Raw genomic sequence first — 15,921 nt, forward strand, 5'->3', positions numbered from 1 at the left:
GACATACAGATCAACGGGACAGATGAGAAAATCTAGAAATAAACCCACACATTGATGGTCAATTGCTTTATGCCAAAGGAGCCAAGAAAATGAAAAGGGAAGGTCAGTCTCTTCAATTACTGGTCCGGGAAAACTGAACAGCCACATGCAATAGAATGAAACTGGAGCACTCTCTTACAGCACACATCAAAGTGAACTCAAAATGGTTAAAGACTTGACCATAAGACCTGAAACCATACAACTTGTGTTGAAATCATAGGTGGTAAGCTCCTTGACATAACGCATGGAGATAAATTCTTGGACTTGACACCAAAATCAAAGGCAACAAAAACAAAAATAAACAAGTGGGAATATACCAAACTGAAAATTTTATGCATAGCAAGTGAAACCTTCCACAAAATGACAAGGCAGCATACTGAATGGGAAAAATTATTTGCAAATTGTATGTCTTATAAGCGGTTAATATCCAAAATATGTGGGGCTTCCCTGATGGTTCAGATGATAAAAGAATCTGCCCACAATGCAGGACACCCTGCTTAGATCCCTGGGTCGGGAAGATCCCCTGGAGAAGGAAATGGATTTAAGGAAATAGAATTCAAATCCATAGATGTAAAATCTGTGGATTGGGTTGACAACACTTCAACACAGCAAGAGAGATAACCAGACATTATGTGCCATCTGGAGGGATGAATTAACAAGCGTTCAGTACCACTTCTGAAGTACTTGTGCCTAAAAATCGAATCTGTATCGATCAAGCCTCTAAAATTATCAGTCCATATTAACATAGGGACATGGGAACTATGAACTAACACCACAAGAATGCAATTAGAAAATTCCAAAAGGTGGAACATAGTTCAGGGCAAATGGCCCAGTTGCTTCCACAAGAATGTAACCGGAGTAGAGCCCATTACCTCAGTTCCAGATTAAAAGGGACTTCAGAGATTATTGAGGGAGAATTCTCCACAAATCTCAATTTCTGTATATCTTTCAAGCAGACCCAAGATTGCCTTTTTTCCAAACTATATTTTCAAAGATATTTATATAGCGAACAGCCTTAGAAGATAGAGTCACCCTCTCTCGAGCAAAGGGCAGGTTATACTAGAAATTATGCCCAAGACATTTCTTCCTCAAGGCAAGATTCAGGGAGGCTTACCACCCTTTATGAAAGACTCCATCGATGCCCATAAGCTAGGGGTGCTTCTCCTATGATGCAACCTAGCGCACATGCAGGTAGCATCTGGCCTCTGCATTACCCTGTGGGAACTGAAGTCTGGGGAACTGGTGAGAATGTTCATTCTCTGGCCACCACTAACGCTATGAGTATGCAAATCGTTTGACCCTGACCCAGGAGTCTCATGTCTGCTCTCAGCAGCCATAACACCGTGGCCAGCTAACTTGTTAGCTTGCATGTAGGATAAAATCTTAGATCTTGTACAGTTCTTGGAAGTTTTGGTGATTAGGATGTGCTGTGCACAGATATGTGGCTTTCTGGAAAAGGAAATAGAAGGGACTCATGAACATCCCTGCCCCAGAGATGTCCACCTCCTAGTCTCTGGAGCATGTGGATATGTTATACTACACGGCAAAGGGGGAATTAAGGCTGCAGATGGAATTAAGGTTGCCAATCAACTGCCCTTAAAACAAGGATACTATTTTGGCCTTTCTGGGTGGGGCCAGTGTAAAGAGTCCTTAGAAGTGTAGGAGTGAGGTAGACGAGAAGGCTAGAGTAATGTATGAGAATATCCAACCCGCTGTTGCTGGTGTTAAGGATGACGTGAACCATATCAAGGAATATGTGTGACCTCGAAAAGCTAGAAAGAGCAAAGCAATTGATTCTCCCCTTGAGCCTTCAGGAAAGAATCCATCTGGGTTTCCCTGGTTCGTCAGTCAGGAATCGGCTTGCCAATGCAGGAGACGAGGTTCGATCCCTTATCTGGGAATATCCCACCTGCTACGGATCAACTAAGTCCATGTACCGCAACTACTGAGCCGACGCTCTAGAGCCTGGGAACCGCAAATACTGAGCCCATGTGCTGCAACTACAGAAGCCCACACACCTAGAGCCTGTGCTCTGCAACAAAAGAAGCCTCCGCAATAAGTCCTCACACAGCAACAAAGAGTCGCCCCCGCTCACTGCTACTAGAGAAAAGCCCACGCACCAACGAAGATCCAGCACAGAAAAAATTAACAAAAATAATAACAAAGAACAAAACGAACCCATACCTGCCAACATCCTGACCTTGGCCCAGTGGGAGCCAGTTAAGATTTCAGAACAACAAGATTAAAAATTTCTCTTGTTTTAAGCCACTGAGTTTATGGCAGTTTGTTACAGGAATGATAGAAAAGTGACAGAGGCAAATTAAGGAGATTTGAGAGAAGTCCCTGGAATCAGTAGTGGGAAAATGTTGATCAAATTGTATGGTCAATAAATGGTCCTCCACTTTACTGCCAGTCAGTGAGGAGGAATTGGAGAAGTTATTGCACATGAAGTACCATGTAGTAGGTTTAGACAGCTGCCTCAATAGTGTTACGTATGGTTGGTCTTAATTCTTCTAGGTGGGGGGCTTCCTCACCAAACTGTGATCAGTCTCAAGTGTAACTTATAGTACACACTCTCAAGCCTCTAATTGTAACAACTTGTACAGGCATACCTCAGAGATATTGTGGGTATTCCAGACCACCACAATGAAGTGAGTATCACAATAAAGTGAGACACAAATTTTTGGTTTCCCAGTGCATATTCCAAAAGTTACCTTTAAATCATACTGTAGTCTTTAAGTGTTCAACAGCATTGTATCTTAAAAAGCAATGTAAGTTAATTAATTAAGAAATATTTTATTCTTAAAGGGCTTCTCAGGTGGCACAGTGGTAAAGAATCTGCCTGCCAGCAGAGGAGATGCAAGAGACAGTGGGTCAATCCCTGGGTCAGGAAGACCCCCTGGAGTAGGAAATGGCAACCCATTCCAGTATTCTTGCCTGGAAAATCCCTTGGACAGAGGAGCCTTGAGGGCTACAGTTCATGGTGTTGCAAAGAGTCAAACACTACTGAGCACAGAACAGCACTGAGGCCTAAAAGATGCTAACCATCATCTGAGTCTTCGGTGACTCGCAGTCATTTTGCTAACGGAGAGTCTTGCCTTGATGTTGATGGGTACCACCTCCACCTTGACTAAGATGGTGGTTGCTGGGGTGACTGTGGCATTTCTTAAAATAAGACAGAAATGAAATTTGCCTCACTATCTCTTCCTTTCACGAACAGCTTCTCTGCAGCATCTGATGCTATTTGATATAGCATTTTACCCACAGCAGAACTTTTATCAAAATGTGAGTCAATCCTTTCAAATTCTGTTTTATCAACTAAGTTGATGTCATATACAGCAATCTTCATGGCATCTTCACCTGTAGTCGAGTTTATTTCAAAAAACTTTTTTTTTTTTTTTTGCTCACACGTAAGAAGCAGCTGTTCATCTATTCAAGCTTCACGATGAGATTGCAGCACTTAAGTCACATCTTCAGGCTCTACTTCAAATTCTAATTCTCTTGCTATTTCTGACATCGGCAGTTACTTCCTTCAGTGAAGTCCTGAAACCCTCAATATCATCCATGAGAGTTGAACCCACTTCTTCCAAACTCCTGTTAATGTCAATATTTTGACATCCTCCCATGAGTCATGAATGTTCTTAATGGCATCTAGAATGGTGAAACCTTTTCAGAATATTTTCAATTGCCCTTGCCCAGATCTATATGAGGAATCACTACCTATGGCAGCTAAAGCATTATGAAATGTATTTCTTAAATAATAAGGCATAAGCTGAAATTACTCCTTGATCCATGAGTTGTAGAATGAATAGGGTGGTAGCAGGTATGAGAACAATATTCATCTCATTGTACATCTCCATTAGAGCTTTTGGGTGACTGGTCCATTGCCAGAGAGCAGTAATATTTTGAAAGCAATCTTTTTATTTTTCTGAGCAATATGTCTCAAGAACAGGCTTAAAATATTCAGTAAACCATGCAGTAAACAGATGTGCTGTCATCCAGGCTTTGTTGTTCCACTGACAGAGGATAGGTAGAGTGAAAGTGAAAATGTGAGTCTGTCAGTCATGTCTGACTCTGTGGCCACATGGACTGTAGCTCACCAGGCTCCTCTGTCCACGGAATTCTCCCAGGCAAGAAGACTGGAGTAGGTTGCCATTCCCTTCTCCAGGAGATCTTCCCTACCCAGGCATCGAACCCAGGTCTCCTTCACTCTAGCCAGATTCTTTACTGTCTGAGCCACCAGGGAAGCCCACTTCCAAAGGACAGGTAGAATACATTTAGCCTAATTCTTAGGAGCGCTAGGATTTTCAGAATGCTCAGTGAACATTGGCTTCTTTCTTAAAGTTACCAGCTGCATTAGCCCCTAAAAGAGAGCCAGCTTGTTCTTAGAAACTTTCAAGTCAGGCCTTGCATTCTCGCTGACTATGAAAAGTCCTAGATGACATCTTCTTCTGATATAAAGCTGTTTGACTACACTGGAAATTTGTTGTTTGGTGTAGCCACTTTTATTAGTTATTGTAACTAGATCTTCTGGATAAGTTGCTGCAGCTTCTACGTTAGCACTTGCGACTTCAACTTGCACTTTTATGTTCCAGAGACAGCTTTCATTAACCCTCATGATCCAGCCTCTGCTAGATTCAGACTTTTCCTTTGCAGCTTCATTCAACTCTCTCAGGCTTCACAAAGGAGAAGAGTTACAGCTTTGCTCTGAGTAAAGCTTTGGCTAAGGGCATGTTGTGGCTGGTTTGATCTTCTGTGCAAAGGTGAAAACCTTCTCTCCATATCAGCAGTGAAGGAAAGTTGCATGGCTCGAGGTAGGCTGGAGTTAAAACTCCCCTCCAGGTCCTCCCCACCATTCTAGGCAAAAGAAAGAACTCTCTCACTCAAAGAAAAAATAGACATTAGGTTGATTACACCCAGCTCCAAGCTGGCCCAGCTTCTGGCCGATCTCCAGAACTCCTCGCCCCAGCCATTTAAGAGATAACTACTCCCAGCAACCTTGGAGAAGAACAGGCCCCCTTAAGACAGTAGCTTTCTACATACATGCCTATATATACTTACTCTTTTCTTAGATAAGTGCAGCAGCTCGCTAACCTGACTGCTGCCCCTTCTCACCTCATTAAAGGTGATCTGTTCCTGTAGAGTGTCAGTCTCATTCTTTTTCGGAACCTCGCCTACTCTAACTCCGTACCTTACATTTTTGATGCTGACACCCAGGAGGTTGAGGTTCCTTCTCCTTCTCCACGGCCAGCTCTTCGGAGCGTGGAAGACTGTCGAGCTCACTTTCCTGCCCGAGCTTTCAAGACCTCCTCGAGAGGACGCCTTGTGCCTTCGTGAGCGGTACAAGTCCTGTGTAAGGGCTTTATTGGTTTTCCACGTACCCTGAGGAATACTGCGCCCCGCTTCCTGTTTTCTCTACACTCTCTTTTTCTCGAGACCGATCAACTCCAGGAGAGAGGCCTTTTGCCATTCAACTGCTTTACATGCAACACTGCATTCAAGCCGGCCCCTAAATTACGGTAAGATCCAATCCGGACGGTTTTTCTAGAGGCGCCCTAAAACTTAGTCCTCTCTGGGTCCCAGGGACCCTCGGCCTAGGGCCACTCTGTAGGCGACAGTAGGGGACGCTCCACCTCGACACAGAGCTCTCTTCTCATAACTCCTATTGCAACTATGGGTGACAACTCGAGCTCCCAATAGGAGCCTCTGCTTGCCTTTCAATTATGGGATCTGGCCAATCTGTCCTAAAGGATTCCCCTCTGGCCTGTGTTCTCAAAAATCTCAAGCCACTCTCTCTCACTGAACTCAAAGCTAACCGCTTGAAACAACTCTGTATACAGATCTGGCCTCAATACCAATTAGACAACCAAGACTGCTGGCCTGAGTTCGGGACTTTTGCTTTCAATATTTTATCAGATCTCACTAACTTCCTCAAACGGAATGGCAAAGGGTCAGGGGTCCCATATGCCCAAGCCTTTTGAGCCCTTCGGAGCAGGCCACCCTTATGCAAGAACTGCTCCACCCCCAAGGTCCTTCTATGCACCTTGCCTCCCAAACAAAAGGGCTCTTCTTCTTCAACTAACCACTGGTCATGACCTTCCACACCCCCAGAATTTGACCCAGCGGACGAGCCCCCTCCCTATCTGCCACCCCGCCAACCCTCTCCTTCCCCCTCATCCAATTCACCTACTGACCCCAAAACATCTCCTGACTCCCCCTCAAACCCGCCACCCCATCTCCCTGATCATCCCTCCCTTCTTCCCTCCCCTCCTGCCACACGGTCACATACCCAACATATGTTTCCCCTGAGAGAGGTGGCAGGACCAGAGGGCCCCACACGAGTGCACATGCCATTTTCATTGTCAGATATGAGCCAGATAGAAGATAAGTTAGGATCATTTTATGAAAATCCTACCAGATACAGAAAACAATTCCTGAGACTCTCCCAGGCCTATAACCTCACATGGAGTGACATATATTATATCCTAAATGCCACTCTCACCCCAGATGAAAAAGACCGTATCTGGCAAGCAGCAAAAGCCCACGCCGATCACTTACATAACCAAGACCGGGATAGCCCAGTTGCTGATGAGGCGGTGCCTCAAACAGATCCCCACTGGACTTACCAGCCCAATGACCCAGGTATCAAGAGACTCAATCATACGATTACTTGCCTTCTAGAAGGAATGCAGAAAAATACTCATATCCATGTCAGTTATGATAAAGTCAGAGAAATCACCCAAGGGGCACACATAAATCCACCGTTATTCTTAGCACGCCTCATAGAGGCAATCCAAAAGTATTCCAACCTAGATATCACCAGCCCTGCTGGGTTACTCTACCTTCATGTTCAATTCATCAGCCAGTCCGCCCCTGACATTAGACACAAGCTTCGACAACTAGAGAAGGGCCCTGTGATCCCCCAAAGAGACCTTCTAGAAGTAGCCTTCAAGGTGTTCAATAATAGAGAGGAGGAAGCTAAGAGAGAAAAAGACCATGAGAGAAAAGCTAAATATGCCCTTTTGGCGGCAGCAATTAAGGGAAGAGATCAGCCCGGCCCAAGTCATCCCAGACTGGGACTTAAGACCCCCCGCCCCGGACCCTGCTTCTGATGCAACCAGTCGGGACACTGGGCAAAGGCATGCCCAAACCCGTGACCCCACCCCCCTCCACAAAAGCACGCCCAACCTGTGGTCAGTGGAGACACTAAAAGGTGGACTGTCTCCAGGGACGCCCTGACACCCCTGGAGAGGTCCCCACCTCCCAGACCTGGAGAATGGAATGTCCACAGGGATGCCCTGGTGCCCCTGGGGAGATCCCCACTTCTCCCCAGAGCCCCAGCCCAACACTATGAGAGTTGTTCCAATGACGGGGCCTAGATTGCAGCCCCCCAGCCCATGTCCCGGACATGAGCTCGGAACTTAGGGTAGACGGGGTTGTGGCCAGAAAAAAGACCTCCTTTATAGTAGACACTGGAGCCGCTTTCTCTCTCTTAACTTCCTACTCTGGCCCAACTGAAGACTCAGAACTCACAATCAAGGGGGTCTCTGGAGTTCCCTTAAGGCCAAAAAATCAGCCCTCCATTACTCTGTCAATTTGGAAAATTGACCCTCATACACTCATTCCTCATAATGCTTAAGTGCCCAATGGCACTCCTAGGGAGAGATCTATTATCCAAATTGGGAGTCTTTATTACCATAACCCCCCTCGATACAGTCTCTATATTCTGCATGCAGATGGCACCTGGACCATCCCTATCCCTCACCCCTGACCTTCCCTTGGATCTACCTGCCTTAGACCCCCAAGTCTTGGATGCTGATCATCCATCCATAGCCAAACATCATCCCCCAGTCCACATTACCCTAAAAGACCCCTCGACTATAATCACCCAACAACAGTACTCTCTCACCCCAGAGGCCCACAAGGGACTTAAGCCTCTCATAGGCCATCTTCTTCAGGCCTCTATCTTAATTCCTACCCATTCACCACACAACACCCCTATTCTGGCAGTAAGAAAGGGACCAAACTCTTGGAGACTGGTCCAGGACCTGAGAAAAATCAATGAGGCTATTACGCCAACATTCCCAGTAGTCCCTAACCCTTACACCCTTCTGTCTGCCATACCCCCAACTGCAACCCACTTCACAGTACTAGATCTCAAAGACGCCTTTTTCACCATCCCCCTCCATCGCCTCTCCCAACCCCTTTTCGCCTTCACCTGGCAAGACCCTGAGACTCACATGTCCCAACAACTAACATGGACAGTTCTCACCCAGAGGTTCAGAGACAGCCCCCACTTTTGGGGAAAGGCTTTACAAAAGGAGCCACACTCGACCTAGCCCCAAGTCATCTCCTCCAGTATGTAGATAACCTCCTCCTTTGTAGCCCAACCCAAAAACTCTGTCTCCAACATACTGCCAAGCTCCTTGAGGCCCTGGGGTCCTGGGGTTATCGGGTGTCCCAATCCAAGGCCCAAGTAGTACAGACAAACATCACCTACTTGGGGCTCTCCATATCCCACCAACAAAAAACTATTCCCCCAGATAGAATCTAGGCCTTAATTAACTTTTCACTTCCAAAAACAAAAAGAGAACTAACTCCTGTCTATCCTTGGCCTCCTAAACTTTTTCCGTATCTGGATCCCTAATTTCTCCCTCATAGCAAAGCCGCTCTATGAGGCTACTAAAGGATGTCCAGATGAGCCCCTCTTTAACACCACCTCTCTGGCCGATCCTATTCGCCAGCTCACCCAGAACCTCTTCCGAGTGCCAACTCTCTACCTGCCAGATCACACCAGACCATTCTTTCTCTTTGCCCATTCCAACCAAGGGCAGGCCCTAGGACTTCTATGTCAGCAGGCCAGAGACACCTGGGCTCCCATAGCCTATCTGTCAAAACAGCTTGACATGGTGGCCAAGGGGTGGCCTCCCTGCATACCGGCCATGGCTGCTATCGCAGCCCTCGTACGTGAAGCAAATAAACTCTCTTGACATGCCCCTTTAACAGTCTGTTCTCCACACACCTTCCGAGACTTACTATCACATCGGGCATTCCTCTCCCTTCCCCCTTCCAGGGTGCAAGTCCTACATGCCTTTCTCCTCGACCCTCGGCTCTCATTCTCCCCCTGCTCTCCCCTTAACCCCGTCAGCTTATTACCCACGTCCTCTACAACAGACCCTCTCCTACATAGCTGCAGCCTAACAGTAGATCTTACCCAAAACCCCTTTCAACATTTAACAGATCAGCCCATCTTAGACCCAGACACCTCACACTGGTTCGTTGATGGCGGCTCTCAAAAATCCCCACCCTTCGCAGCGGGATATGCCACCATCCAGAGGGACCTTTGCCACAATTACGAGACCCAGACAACTGAAGCTTCACCTCTGCCACCTCACACCACCTCCCAACAGGCAGAACTGATAGCTCTCACCAGAGCTTTGACTCTGACTAAATATCTAAGGGTTAACATCCACACAGACTCCAAATATGCCTGTAACCTACTTCACTCAAACATCCTAATATGGAGAGAGAGAGGTTTCCTAACCCAAAAGGGATTCCCCCATTATTAATTCAGACCTGATCCACAAACTTCTAGAAGCAGCACTCTTACCAAACAAAACCGCCATCCTCCCCTGTAGGGGACATCAAAAGAAAAGTCTCATATCAGCCTACAACAAAGCTGCAGACCAGAAGGCAAAAGAAATAGCCCTGTCCCATCCCTCCCTCCAGTCCCCTGTCATCTTAGCTCTGACTCCATCCGACCCTCCCACCACCAGAAAAATCCTCTCTTATCTACACTCACTCTTTCATCCCTCATCCAAGACACTCCAACAGTTCCTCCGTAACCACTTCCCCACATCCACTGCTGACCAACAATATTTAGATAACCTTAACCGCTCCTGTCAACCATGTCAACGTATTAATCCCAATTCCAACCTTAAACCCACCTCCTTTCCAATCCATCAAATGCGAGGCAGCCTCCCAGCACAGGTTTGGCAGATAGACTTGACTCATATGCCCCCGGTTTGGAGATTCAGATACCTCCTGGCCCTTGTGGACACCTTTTCAGGATGGGTAGAAGCATTTCTCACGACAAACAAAAGAGCCCACACCGTGGCCCAAATCCTCCTCACAGAAATTATCCCCAGGTTTGGCCTGCCTTCATCCCTACAGTCTGATAAGGGCCCAGAATTTACGTCCAAGGTCACCCAACAACTTGTCTAATTCTTACAGATACCCTGGAAATTTCACATTCCATATCATCCCCAGTCCTCAGGAAAGGTAGAGAGGATGAATAGAATAATCAAAGAAACTTGTACTAAATTAACCCTCGAGGTACATCTGGATTGGACTAAACTTTTGCCAACTGTTCTCCACAAAATGTGGGCTTTGCCCAGAAAGCCCTTGTGGCTGAGCCCCTTTGAGGTGATGTACGGAAGGCCCATGCTCCCTCCTGGACTCCCCCGTGAACCTCTTCCCATACCAAGCTTCCTACACTCCCCTCTGCTGGCGGAACTCCGCAATGCCCTCTCGAAATTCGTCAACCACAACCTGCTTGCCCCTGACCCCCAAGCCCCCTTGCCCCCTTTACAAATTGGGGACATGGTCTATCTGTCAGATAATCCCCAGGGTGACCTAAACCCAAAGTGGCAGGGACCATTCAAAATCATCCTGCTTACCCCAACCGCAGCTAAACTCGAGAAGGTCACCTCCTGGGTACACCTCTCCTGCCTAAAACGGGTCACTTCTCATCCTGCGCTACCTGGACACTCTTCAACCTACAGCTGTTCTTGACCCAACAGCTCCAACCCTGATATAACAGAAACATGCCTAGGCAACAGCCTGTACTTAACTCTTATCACATTATTGAAATAGACAACCCACTTTGCCTGAGATGTCAGCCTTAGACAGGTTAGTACAACATCAAGCCAAAAAAAAAAAAAAAAAAGAGGGCAAAAAGACCTTTTAATCTTAAAGCAGAAAACTGTGAGATCTCTGTCTGTCTGGATATATATGTATGTCTCAGTGTATGTCTTTGTCTCTGGATAACATTGCTGAGGTTAATTTATAAATGAGCTAAACAACAGTTCATGGTTTCTGAAAGAAAGTAAGATGCATGTGTTCAGTAAAAAGGTAAAAGAAATGGAATTAAGAGAAAAAGGAAGTATGGCCTATAGATGGCTGTTCTATGAATGGATGAATACAGAAAGGGTAAAAAAGGTTTGTGGAAAGTGAAACCCAAAAGTTCTATGTGTGGTACATTTTATTAAGAGAAAAAGAGGTATGGCTTACAGATGGCTGTTCTATGAATGGGCAAATAAAGTGATGAATACAGAAAGTGTAAAAAAGGTTTGTGGCAAGTAGAAGAGAGTTTTGTGCATGACACAAGTTTCTTAAGACATTAAACTGCCTTTGCAAACAAACAAACAAACAAACACATGTTTCTATCCCATTACCCACTGGAGTCACCGCCTGGGAACACCTCCCTCACCTCAAATCTGATCCTGCACTGCCCTCCTTAACTGACCCCTATCAGGTCTCTCTCACAGGCCCACCTCCTAAAAAATTACCCGACGACAACCTCTGTCGACCATCTAAGAAGACACCGAATGACCTGGACACTCTTTAACCTACAGCTGTTCCTGACCCAACTACTACAAGACCTCTAGACCAGCGCCCCAACAGGAACCTCCTTCGAAGACCTGACCATGCTGGGGTCTCAACTGTGGCTTCAGGGAACCTTCTACAACCTGACTCCAGACGAAACTGATTTCTTTACTCTCATTCGCTACATCATTCTACATCCTAATGAACACTGTTCCTCCTCAGATTCAAACCACCACCAACTTGGGACCTTCTGGCCCTCGCCCTGGCTGGCCTCTTCCTGTCTCTCTAACTATAACTTCACTCTTAATCTTAGCCCTTGCTATAGGCCTAATAAGTATCTCCCCTCAGGACTGGTCGCTTATCCTTCGTCTTTCCATTGGCATCGCCTATGTCATTAGCTGTGTTCTACTCCTAGGGTACTATTTCCTCTGTACTGCCTAACTAACAGGACCATGACTCCTCTGTTCCCTATCCTTGCTGTACTCCCCAGTCTTCTGGCTAGTCCCTGCCCCTGTTCAGACATTTATTCCCATGTTCATTCCTCATGTTATAATATGGCTCCAAGACCATGTACCATGAACCTCGGGTGGGGGGGAGGGGAGTCCAAACCCCTACTCACTGTTAAAGTACAAAAGAGAGGAGGTTTCGTGAGCACCTGTCAAAAGCCAAATGGAAAAAACATATGTTTCTATCCCATTATCCACTGGGGATACTTAGATAGGGGCGGGATACTAGATCAAAATCAGAAAAAAAAAAACAACAACAAACAAGAACAAGTTATAAAGAAATTAATTTCCCAGTTACAGGCGACCCCCGAGACGTATAAATGCCTAGACCTCCTTTCCCAATTACGGCCTCTCCTAAAACCTCCCTCTGATAACCAACACCTTACCCGCCTTTTCAACTCTTCTTTCCAATTCTTCCAGTACACACAACACACATCCCAGTGTTGGATATGCATGTCACTGTCTCCCTCACCACACGCAGCAATTCCCTTACCCTCAACCTGGCTGTCACAGGACAACTATACCTCCCCTTCCCAACAAAAAAAAACCACACAACTTATTGGGCCAGTCTCTGACAATGTCCTACTGTCTGCCTCTTCAAACCTAACCTGTATCAACTACTCTAGTCCCAACTACACTGGTCTTACAAACTCCACTCCCTCCTTCTGTTCCACTTGGGTTCTCTGGGACAGCACGAATAATTGCACCAACACGGGAATCTTCATTCTCTGTGGGACCTATGCATATTCATGTCTCCCCCTTGACCCCCCTGGACCTTGCATCTTGGTCTTCCTGACCCCGGGTCTAACATTCCTCAAAGAAGAAGAGGTAGAACAAATAGTCTACCCCCAAGAGAAACTTTCCCACAGAAAAAGACGAGCTGTCATAGCCCCCCTCCTGATTGGGACTGGCATAGCAGCAGCCCTAGGCACTGGGAGTGGGGGCATCTCGACCTCAGTCCACTTTTACTACAAGCTGTCCCAAGGACTTAATGAGGATATGGAGCAAGTAGCAGAGTCCTTCGTTTCAGTCCAAAGACAAATTAACTCATTAGCTTCTGTGGCCCTACAAAATAGGCGAGCCCTGGACCTTCTCACCGCAGAAAAGGGAGGGACCTGCCTTTTTCTAGGGGAAGACTGCTGCTCTTTTGTTAATGAAACGGGCATAGTCCAGGGCAGAGTCAAAGAACTTAGAGACAGAATTGAACGCTGCAAAAAAAGAGTTACAAAACCTTTACACTCCCCAAAACCTGTTCCAACAGGCCCTCCCTTGGTTACTCCCTTTCTTGGGACCATTGGTACTTATCATTTTATTCCTCTTATTTGGACCCTGTCCCTTCAATCTCTTTCAAAGGTTTCTGCAAGAATGGATTCGGGCCATCTCTCGAGACCAAGTCAAGACGGTTCTTTTGCTTGAAACTCTGATGGCGAGAATAGAAAATCAGCACTACGGGCCTTAGACTTCCTTCCTCCCAGACTACAAACCCCTGACCCTCATTTATCAGCACGAAGAAGCCCTGAACATTAACGGCGCCCACATCTCTTTCTCTTTTTAAATATATTCCTTAACGTCTAGAATGAAGGAAAGTTGCATGGCTCAAGGTAGCCTGGAGTTAAAACTCCCCTCCAGGTCCTCCCCACCATTCTAGGCAAAACAAAGAACTCTCTCACCCGAAGAAAAAATAGACATTAGGTTGATTATGCCCAGCTCCAAGCCAGCCCAGCCTCTGGCCGATCTCCAGAACTCCTTGCCCCAGCCATTTAAGAGATAACTGCTCCCAGCAACCTTGGAGAAGAACAGGCCCCCTTAAGACAGTAGCTTTCTACATACATGCCTATATATACTTTCTCTTTTCTTCGATAAGTGCAGCAGCTCGCTAATCTCACTGCTGCCCCTTCTCACTTCATTGAAGGTGATCTGTTCCTGTAGAGTGCCAGTCTCATTCTTTTTCTGAACCTCGCCTACTCTAACTCCGTACCTTACAAAAGGGATACTGGAAAGGGAAGTTATGAAGCCAGAGAAGATGCAGGCTGGACCATGTAGGACTTTTCAGGCCACTGGAAGCCTGAGGCTTCAACTCTGACTGAGAGGGAGCCCGTTGGAGGGTTTGGAACTGAGTAATTATAGGACGTGACAGGTTTTAAAGCAACCCAGCAGCTTCAGCAGTCCATGTATGGGGTCAAAGTAGCTGAATGACTCCAAGTTTGCTGGCTGAGGAAGGGAGAATCAGACGAGAGTCCCATCCCCCGGGTGGACTGACTTCACCATTCTGGGCCAGTTTGGGGAGCACTGTCTGGAAAGGGCTGTCCCCAGTGCCCCTTCTCCAGCTTTTGCCCTTTCCTCCATCTGCCCGTTGTAAACACTCCCCTCCCTCTTTGGCGATTTGCCCACAAAAACTCTGATTTGTCTCCTTTTCTACCATATGGCTTGGCAGTTATTTACCTAAGAGCCAATCCCTTAGCAAGAAAATTCAGTAATAAAACTGTGGTACCTCAATTCAATAATAGTGAAGACTTTGCTATTGCAAGTGAAGAAAGGAACAAATCAATACAAAATAGCCGCCTTGGTTTACGCCAAAGGGAGAACTTCTGGGTCTGTGTAACTACAAGGTACAGAGGTAGTTTCTGTCTTCAGGCAAGGCTGGATCCAGCATTTGGTTCCCTGAGATCTGCCTTCTCGCTCCAGCTCCCCCTCTGTCCCTTGCCAGCCTGCCTCCCCTACAGCTCCCAAAGTGTCACTGGTTGGATGATATCACCCCGGCTGGACGAAAGCAGTGCTCCGATTGGCCATGTTGAGCCATATGCCCACTCCTGGAATCGGAGGTGAAGTCAACTCTATCACAATCGTAATGGGTGAGAGAAAAGGAAAGTGGTGATTTCCCAGGGTGACAGGAGGATACCAGAACCAAGAGAAGGAAAATGGACGCCGGGTGACAAAACCCATAGACGTCCTCGATGCTGGTATAGACTTTTCCTCAAATTCAAAATCAATTTCTATTTTTTTAAAGTGAGATAGGGAAGATTCTTCATTAATGTGAGCATCGGCCCTGCTACTGACTGTCCCATTAGCTCCCGTCCCCTGACTCTGGGGGTCCACATCCACTTCATGGGGGTGTCCTCTTCCCAATGCTCCCTCACAGACCTTTGCTGAATTAAAATTTCTAAGTAAGCGCTTTTTTCCAATGGGGAAATGGAACAGACCTTTATGTTCCAAAGCAACATCATTTCAAAAGTCATGATTCTTTATGAAGATAGTTAAACAACGCGGAAATCTAAACACTGAAATGATTTTCCCTAGTGTCCAGTGATAACACTGACAGTTGAGGGGGTGGCGCTTATTCTGCGTGGTTATTCTCTGCACTGCCCTGCATGTTCATAGGGTCAGAAAGTCCTGAAAGACAGGGATATGCCAGACCCAGAATTCTGCAATTTGCTTTGATCTCTTTCCATATTAGTTCCCAGCTATCTGGTTTGCTCTCTGATTGCCATATGTTACTCTAGCAGGATGGAATTACCATGATTTACTCAATGTTTCCCCCTGGATTTACATTCTACTAGTTTTTCACAATGAGAACCAATGCAGTAATTAATACTGTGGCCAATTCTGCCTTGCTCACATATACAAGAATTTTTCTACGATAGATTCCCAAAACTGGGTCAAAGGATATGAACATCTTAAAATGTATTAAAAAGTGCCAATCAAATGTCCAGATATTCATGTTAATGTATGGCAAAACCAATACAATATTGTAAAGGAAAAAAAAGAAAGA

The 15,921-nt window shown here is 46.2% G+C and overlaps 1 long non-coding RNA gene across 1 annotated transcript; it reads left to right on the forward strand.

Moving 5' to 3' along the window:
* Positions 1-3,430: 3,430 nt before the first annotated feature.
* On the forward strand, positions 3,431-14,648 carry LOC145535535 (uncharacterized). Its single transcript, XR_014075454.1, has 2 exons — positions 3,431-5,558; positions 11,589-14,648. It is a non-coding gene; the product is annotated as an uncharacterized LOC145535535 (long non-coding RNA).
* The last annotated feature ends 1,273 nt before the right edge of the window (positions 14,649-15,921 follow it).

The sequence above is a fragment of the Giraffa tippelskirchi genome, chromosome X (assembly GCF_054371585.1).
Source record: "Giraffa tippelskirchi isolate mGirTip1 chromosome X, T2T-mGirTip1v1.2.pri, whole genome shotgun sequence".
Classification (NCBI taxonomy): Eukaryota; Metazoa; Chordata; class Mammalia; order Artiodactyla; family Giraffidae; genus Giraffa; species Giraffa tippelskirchi.